Source organism: Pseudorca crassidens, chromosome 17 (assembly GCF_039906515.1).
Source record: "Pseudorca crassidens isolate mPseCra1 chromosome 17, mPseCra1.hap1, whole genome shotgun sequence".
Taxonomy (NCBI): domain Eukaryota; kingdom Metazoa; phylum Chordata; class Mammalia; order Artiodactyla; family Delphinidae; genus Pseudorca; species Pseudorca crassidens.
In genome coordinates, this window is record NC_090312.1 from 69,088,436 (window position 1) to 69,096,985 (window position 8,550).

Consider the following 8,550-nt stretch of genomic DNA (forward strand, 5'->3'; position numbering starts at 1 on the left):
AAATGTGGTGAACTATGTTGCAGGAACTTTTAAAATAGCTCATAGAACAGAATGTTCTTCCACAGATGAAAAATTAAGTGCACCCTGTCCTTCTCCATACCTATCTATGGCTTGGTAATGTGTCAAGCAAGCCAATTGAAAGTGAGGGGGAGAAGCTTCTCTAAGGCTCTCCATGCCTGGATTTTATCAGAGATTCACTTTTTGTCCCTCATGAGGAATTTGCCTTGATGCAGAAGTGGGCTCATCAAACGCTTGCCCTGCACCGCACCTCTGTGCCGAGCCTTTGTTCTGGAAGCTGTAGACCTCCTCATTAGAGAACGCCTGGGGCACTGTCCTTCAGAGGCAAAAGCTAGAAGTGATGTCAAAGAGGTCCTGAGATTGGCTCAGGGCTGAGCAGACAGGAAGTGACCAGGGCAGCACAAGCACCCTGGGCTTCTGATTCTAGGTCAATGTTGTGTCTGTTCCTCCTGAAAATGCTCGTGGTCCCAGATGTCTGTACAGCCGGGCTCACAGACCCTCATCAGTCTGCTGGGTTCTCTCCAGTCAATTGAAACCTATTTGCATGTGGAAACCAAGCCTAAGGATAGTTGACCTAAAGGAAAGAATGAAAGATACTCCACATGCACTCATTTTTCTGGAAGCCTCAGAGAGCTGGCCCAAGTTCTCCCAAAGGTACCCTTCAAAGCAGCTGAATCTCACTTTAGCATATAGTATTTGAATACCTTGTACAAAGAAAATATGTTGCTTGTTACAGAAGCACAAACAGCACTAAGACCAACTAAAGTATATTTTTAAAAAACCCAAAGTCGTCCTATGTTTGCATTTAGCTTTTCCATTGACTATCAGTGTAACTTCAGGCTGTTGTTTCACCTTTATGTGACTCAGTTACTTCTTCTGTGAGAGGGATAAAAATAGCCCCTTCCTTACTGGAATGCTGAGTCCCACCCTTTGGGGTTCCAGCAGTTGGGGATGTGGCCCAGGAACTTGCATTTTTAGAAAAGCTCCTTACGTGACTCTGATGAACAGCTAGACATAGGAACCACTGGTTGCAATAATTCCAAGAACATAAAACTACTGTCTCAGGAAAATAAAAGACATTTATTTATTTTTTGGCCGCACTGTGAGACATGTGGGATTATTAGTTCCCCGATCAGGGATCGAACCCGTGCCCCCCTGCAGTGGAAGCATGGAGTCTTAACCACTGGACTGCCACGGAAGTCCAAAAGACATTTATATTTGATGTGAACCTAAACCAGGCATTAACCTGGGAGAATGCTATTCTAGTTCACGAAATATTTAAATTTAGCATGTATAATTTTATAGACAAATTAAGAGGAGAAAGAAGAGCAGCCAGCTCTTTGGTTGCTGGCAGGATTTTCTCAGCGAATTTGTATAGAGTACTTAGAACAGTGCTGGGTATATAGTAAATGCTCAAAAGATGTTAGCAATTATTTTCGGTATTGAGTAGAAATGTTACTGTTTAGTTTCGAAAAATTGTAAGTAATCTTTAAAGAGATGAGTAACCAGCTCTTTAAGTGAGCAAAGTGTCTTTTAGAAATTACATATAAATATCCATGCACATTAAAACTTTATCTAACACGTTAACTTCTTACATTTTCCCACCAAGCAGTTTTGGATAGCTCTCTTCTTACTCTCACTTCACGTTTTCCGTTTTAAAACTGATATTGATAATCTTTTTAGCCTTCTGAAAAACACATACCAAAAATTACCTGGAAAAGGCATAATGTTCTCATTCAAAGAAACTGGAGCTGGAAACATTCTTTAGTTCATCACTGGGACAAATGTTAAAGAGTATTTTGAAATGCATACCAACTAAACATATACATCTATAATAAAATTCCAGAAACTTTTCCTGCCTTGTATGTGTTTATAGTACAAGATGTATCTGAAACAGACGTGATGGTTTGAAGGTGTAAGATGTTTGGGTTTGGTCGATTCATTTCCATGAGTTTCTGAAGTTCCTTATCCTTCCTTCACGAGCCTCTTGCACCTTGCAGACATCAGCCCACTTGTTCCTTGTTCTTGGGACAGGGTGACACTTCTTAGCAGATACAAAATGACTAAGTAACTTTTAGTAACGTCAATTGTGTGCTGGGTCATTAATGCAAGACCACTTTGTGACCCTGCTCAATTCTTTTAACCCTTTCTTCTCTCCAAGGTGTCCCTTAGCTAGAGCACCAGCCACTATTAAAACATGATCATAAATCATGGTTATTTGTCCACTAACCCTTCTTACGATACCAAAGGAAAAAAAAAAAGAAAAGAAAAGAAAAAAAAGAAGCTCAGGCTCACTTAGACAGCGTCTCTGCTCTTGATGAATCTTTATGGAACCTTATCTTCTATTTTTAACAGCAAAGCTCGGGCTCTGTTTTACTGAAGCTGTTTATATATCTAATCAGAGTGGATCAGGAAATGTGGTTGACAGCACAGGGCTGCCTGAGAAACCTACTTGCTGGCCAGCATTAAGGCCACTTTTCAGCTTGAAGGCGTGATCAATGGAGTGTGTCTGAGGCTCTGTTTAGATTAAGGGAAATAACGCACTGGTGGCCACATTCATCCCAAGCAAATCATTTTCCCTCACGCGGGCTGCAGTGAAAAGCTTTCCAATAAAGCGCTGGCAGGATTAAACACAACCAGCTCCTCACGCGCCCCTCCTGTGGTGGTTGGCTGCAGGCTGGGAGGAGCCCAGGCTCTAGCCTGACTGGGAGGATGGCGCTGCAAGAGAGAGCAGATCACACGCTGCCCTACCGCTACCTAGCTGGGTGTCCTACGGCCAAAGATTGGATCTGTCTGAGGCTTTGTTTCATCACCTGCGAAATGGAGATGTATGAGTCAGGGTTCTCCAGACAACTCTCTCGCTCTATCTAGATCTACAAATATATCATATACATATATATGTATATACATACATACATACATGTATATATACCCCTGACTGGGGCGAGGGAGGAGGTACAGACTAGCTGAGGCACAGAACGACGCCTCATCTTCAGCCTTCCTTCGCCTAGAGTCCTGGGTCAAGGTAAAACTGGAAGAGAGCAGTGTTCCCCAGAGGATTGCCCACTGGCTCCAGCGGGAAACTGAGTTGGGGGCAAAAGCTTCTGACCCTGGGACTACAGACGAGCAATGGAACTGAAGAAGAGGGGGAAAAAACTACAATCCCCGAAAGACCGTAAAGCGTCCACCTTACTCATGCGTAGACCCCGCCCCAATTCGGCGGTTGGCCGGCAGCTCTTTTCGCGTATGCGCTCTCCGACCAGTCTTCTTCCAACCCCTTGTGTTCCCCGGCCGGGGTTGGTACCCGGACCTCCTGTGACCTTCATCTCGGGTTTTGATGTTGCCCTTCTCTTTGCTCTGGGCGACTTGGCCTCAGCAGAGATGTGGTCACCTGGTCAGGATGGCCATAAGATGCCAGCACAGCGAGGCGGCCCAGACCCAGACTGGAGAAGCAACCAAGGGCTGGTCAGGCCAGGAGAGTCTATCAGACAGTGACCCTGAGATACGGGAGCTGCTACGGGGAGAGAAGGACAGGCAGTGTCGCGGCCTGGAAGCTCACTGCTCCAGAGAACTTCTGCAGCCGAGCTGCGCCGGAGGCCCTGGGGTCCTGTCTGAACAGCAATTACTTGGAGGGTTATCCTGGCAAGAGGTACTATGGAGGAGCAGAGGCAGTGGATGAAATCGAGCTGCTGTGTCAGCGCCGGGCCTTGGAGGCCTTTGACCTGGATCCTGCTCAGTGGGGAGTCAATGTCCAGCCCTACTCGGGGTCCCCAGCCAACCTGGCTGCCTACACAGCCCTTCTGCAGCCTCATGACCAAATCATGGGGGGACCCCGTGCCCGATGGGGGCCATCTCACCCATGGCTACATGTCTGATGTCAAGCGGATCTCAGCTACATCCATCTTCTTCAAGTCTATGTCCTATAAGCTGCATCCCCAAATCAGCCTCACTGACTATGACCAGCCGGCACTCGCTGCTCGGCTCTTCCGACCTTGACTCATCAGAGCTGGTACCGGTGCCTATGCTCGCCTCATCGACTACGCCCGCATGAGAGAGGTGTGTGACGAGGTCAAGGCGCACCTGCTGGCGGACGTGGCCCACATCAGTGGCCTGGTGGCTGCCAAGGTGATCCCCTCACCTTTCAAGCACGTGGATGTTGTCACCACTACCACTCACAAGACCCTTCGAGGGGCCAGGTCAGGACTCCTCTTCTAACGCAAGGGGGTGCGGGCTGTGGACCCCAAGACTGGCCAGGATATCCTTCCACGTTTGAGGACCGAATCAACTTTGCTGTGTTCCCATCCCTGCAGGGGGGCCCCCAGAACCATGCCATTGCTGCAGTGTCTGTGGCCCTAAAGCAGGCCTGCAGCCGTTCCGGGAGTACTCCCTGCAGGTTCTGAAGAACGCTTGGGCCATGGCTGATGCCCTGCTAGAGCGAGGCTACTCGCTGGTGTCTGGTGGCACTGACAACCACCTAGTGCTGGTATCCCTGCGGCCCAAGGGCCTGGATGGAGCTCGAGCTGAACGGGTGTTGGAACTCGCATCCATCACGGCCAGCAAGAACACCTGTCCTGGAGATCGAAGTGCCTGGGGGCCTGCGGCTGGTGCCCCAGCCTTGACTTCTCGATAGTTCCGTGAAGAGGACTTCCGGAAAGTTGTGGGCTTTACAGATGAAGGCATCAAATCGGCTTGGAGGTAAAGAGCAAGACCGCCAAACTCCAGGATTTCAAATCCTTCCCGCTCAAAGGCCCAGAAACAAGCCACTGGCCGGCTGGCCTCAGGCAATGGGTGGAGCAGTTTGCCAGGACCTTCCCCATGCCTGTGCACTGAAGGCACCTAAGAAATGAAGCCCACAGACTGACGTTTATTCCTCTTCCCCCTACCTGGACAAGTTGGGTGTTGGGGGTAACTGCCTATCTTCCAATTTTTTGCTGGGGGAGGGGAAGGCCGCCCACTTAGGGGCAAAGGCAGGTGTAGTTCCCCTTCCCAGAATTTGTAGCTGAGAAAGTTGCTTCTTGTCACAAGACTTAGAAGGAAGAGGCTTGGGGCTTTCTGCCCTTATCTCTCTCATTGTCTCAGTGTTATAGACTCCCTGCCCTCTCTTGGGGAGGGGGGAGTTCCCCTTGTGAGCCAGAGGAAGGAGTGGGTAGGCACCCTTCTTTCATTTTTATCTAATAAAATGCTAACCTGCAAAAAAAAACCTAAAAAACAAAAACTGTATATACATATACACATACATATATATGTATATAATATATCTGTAGATCTAGATAGATACATACATATATACACACATACATATAAAGTAATAGATACACATACACATATAATATCTACCCACTTACTTATATGGAGATTTATTTTAAGGAATTGGTGCATTTGGTTTGGGGGCTGGTGAGTGTGACGTCTGCAGGGCAGCCCTGGGGGCTGGAGACCCAGGCAAGGGCTGATGCTGCAGCTTGAATCTAAAAGCAGTCTGGAGGCAGAATTCCCTCTTCCTCAAGGGAATTTCCAGTTGTATTTTCTTAAAGCCTTCAGCTGATTAGAAGAGCTCACTCACATTATAGAAGGTAAACTGTGTTACTCAAAGTCTTTGGATATAAATGTTAATCTCATCTAAAACATACCTTCGCAGCAGCATCTAGACTGGTGTTTGGCCAAAAGCTGGGTGTCACGGGTACCACGGTCAAGCTGGTTGACACATAAAATTAACCATCACGGGGGATTGTAATAATACTTTGTTCAGAGGGGCTTGGGAAAAGTTAAGTGTTAATGCCTAAAAAGCACTTTGCAATGGACTCTGCGTCACAAAATTTTAAGGCAAATTTGACTTATGCTTTGAGACTAAGTTTTAAAACATTCAAGAGATGTGTGTTACCTTCGGGTAGAACTCAGCATGACCACGTGACAGCGTCTGCTTCAGACTCCTTTTCAGCCACGTGGATGAGCCGCCGGCAATAAGCTTCAGAGTCCCTGGAAATTGAGAGGTGACACATTTGTAGCAAAGACATGTTTATAGGCTCATCGAATTTTTAAAATCTTACCTTCTGCTCTTGAAAAACAATATAGAACCTTTGTGGTACAGTCAGTCAGCTTTTCGTGGGTGTCTTTATACCTTGTGGCTCCAATAATTTGGAACGTGGAGTAGTAAGTTAAGGGTTCATTTAACACTGTCTTACCCAGTGCTTGCCTCAGAGTTGGAAAAGGGTACTTATAAGAATGTGGCTTCCATGTACATCTTCCTCTCTGTGGTACGAAATATGGCCTCAAAGAAAACATCGTTGTTTCCATTTCAAGGTCCTTTTGGGAGCGGAGAAACTGGGCAGTTACTGGTGGAATGCTACCTTTCCAAGATTTATGAGGAGTCGTGGAGGGCTCAGTAAACTCGGAAGGTAGCTTTTGTATCTTGCAGCACTCAAGACTGATTTAATTTCATGTCAGTCCTGGAACGGCAACCACTATATGAACTGCAGGTTTATAAATTGCTTCTTGGAGCAGCTGACCTTGCAGGTGCCGGGAGTCAAATGGAGCGGAAAAGTAGAGGAAGCTGGCAGATTGAGAATCTTGGTACACCGAGTGAGCATCCATTTCACCAAAACTGGAGTTCTCATCTGCCCCCCATTTTCACCCCAAACCCCTTCTTTCCCTTGAGTTTGTCTCCTGCCTAAAATACTCATTTTTTCCCCCCATAAGATATCAGATGGGCTAGTGAGGGAGAAACTGGATTATGCGACCATGGTAAACAGGGTCTTCTGAATTTTCAAAGATCATTTCATGAAAATTCTGCTCCTGAGCTACTCGGAATAAGTAATATAAAGCCTAATTTACATCTCCTCTCACAGTAGAATCCCTGACAGGGATGTTAAAACAAACTGATGTCACTAAGTAAAGCTAATATTCAGAAGCACTGGATTCTTACAGGAGCTAAAAGTACGGTTTGGGGTCATGGCATTGATTAAGTCAGGCCTTAAAATCAGCAAGCAACACACAATGCTATTTGAAGAAAAGCACACATATCAGGATAAATCTCCCAACAATTTTTAGTCCCATTGCAGTGGAGCGTTGTTTGTGTGGGCGGTGGCAGCCTCTTTGCCCTTTTGTCTCTTGGAATTATGCTGGACCGAGCATTTGTGGACTGTGGGGGGGCAGCCTCACCTTGGCGACAGGATGGTCACAGTAGTTTGTGAGGTATTTCCATGCTCTCAGAATGCATATCTGCAGTTAATTCTAAAAGAAAAAAAGAATACATTTCTTATAGCAGACATGTAATCTAAAATGCAGCTGTGTCAGTGACCCAGACAAGAAGTCATCCCTGCTCTCAGGAAGCTTAGTTTAGTGGGGGGGAGGCTGTAGTTAAAAATAAGTTATACAGGGCTTCCCTGGTGGTGCAGTGGTTAAGAATCCACCTGCCAGTGCAGGGGACACGGGTTCAAGCCCTGGTCCGGGAAGATCCCACATGCCGCAGAGCAACTAAGCCCGTGTGCCACAACTACTGAAGCCTGCGCACCTAGAGCCCATGCTCTGCAACAAGAGAAGCCACTGCAATGAGAAACCCACGCACCGCAACGAAGAGAAGCCCCTGCTCGCCGCAACTAGAGAAAGCTGAAGCGCAGCAACGAAGACCCAACGCAGCCAAAAATAAATAAATAAAATAAATTTATTAAAAAAAAAACTGTTGGGCTTCCCTGGTGGCGCAGTGGTTGAGAGTCCGCCTGCCGATGCAGGAGACACAGGTTCGTGCCCCGGTCCGGGAAGATCCCACATGCCGCGGAGTGGCTGGGCCCGTGAGCCATGGCCGCTGAGCCTGCGCGTCCGGAGCCTGTGCTCCGCAATGGGAGAGGTCACAACAGTGAGAGGCCCGCGTACCGCAAAAAACCCCAACAAAACTGTTGTACTACAATATACTATGTGCTGTAAAAGATATGCTGTTGTAGCCCAGAAGAGTCAGTCAGGGAAGGCTTCAAGGAGGTGGTGGCATTTGAGACGAATATTGACCGGTGAGTAGTTTCTGTTTTTTGGCTTTTTGTTTTTTCGGCTAAGCAGAGTTAGAGCCAGGGACTTCCCTGGCCGTCCAGTGGTTAAGAGTCCACGCTTCCACTGCCGGGAGCACGGGATTGATCCCTAGTAGGGGAACTAAGATCCCCCATGTCATGCCGCGTGGCCAAATAAAATAAAATAAAATAGAGCCAGGAGGAAAAAGTCACAGAGTAGTGAAAGGGCCAGAAATGTTCCTGGAAAGGTGAGAACTTAATGTGTCTGAAGCAAAAGACATGTGATCAGTGACTCAGGAGATGAAAGGGAGAGAGCTTAGGAACAGCCTTGTAACAGCCTAAAAGTGGAAATGTGGTCCTCGGAGAGTTCAGGAAACAGCTGTAAGAAGGAGAAGGACAGAATATGAGGGGCATTTGTGATCAGTGGAGTGTGGAGGCTGTGTGTGTGAGAGAGGGCTAAGGATACACAAATTTCTAGCTAGGAAGTCTAGTCGGGAGGTCACCCTGCCGAACTAAGTCATTGCTAAAGTAATGGGAAAGA

The 8,550-nt window shown here is 47.2% G+C and overlaps 1 pseudogene; it reads left to right on the forward strand.

Annotated features, from left to right (window-relative positions):
- The first annotated feature begins 3,327 nt into the window (after positions 1 to 3,327).
- LOC137210101 (serine hydroxymethyltransferase, mitochondrial pseudogene) lies at positions 3,328 to 4,848 on the forward strand (annotated as a pseudogene).
- Positions 4,849 to 8,550: the final 3,702 nt, after the last annotated feature.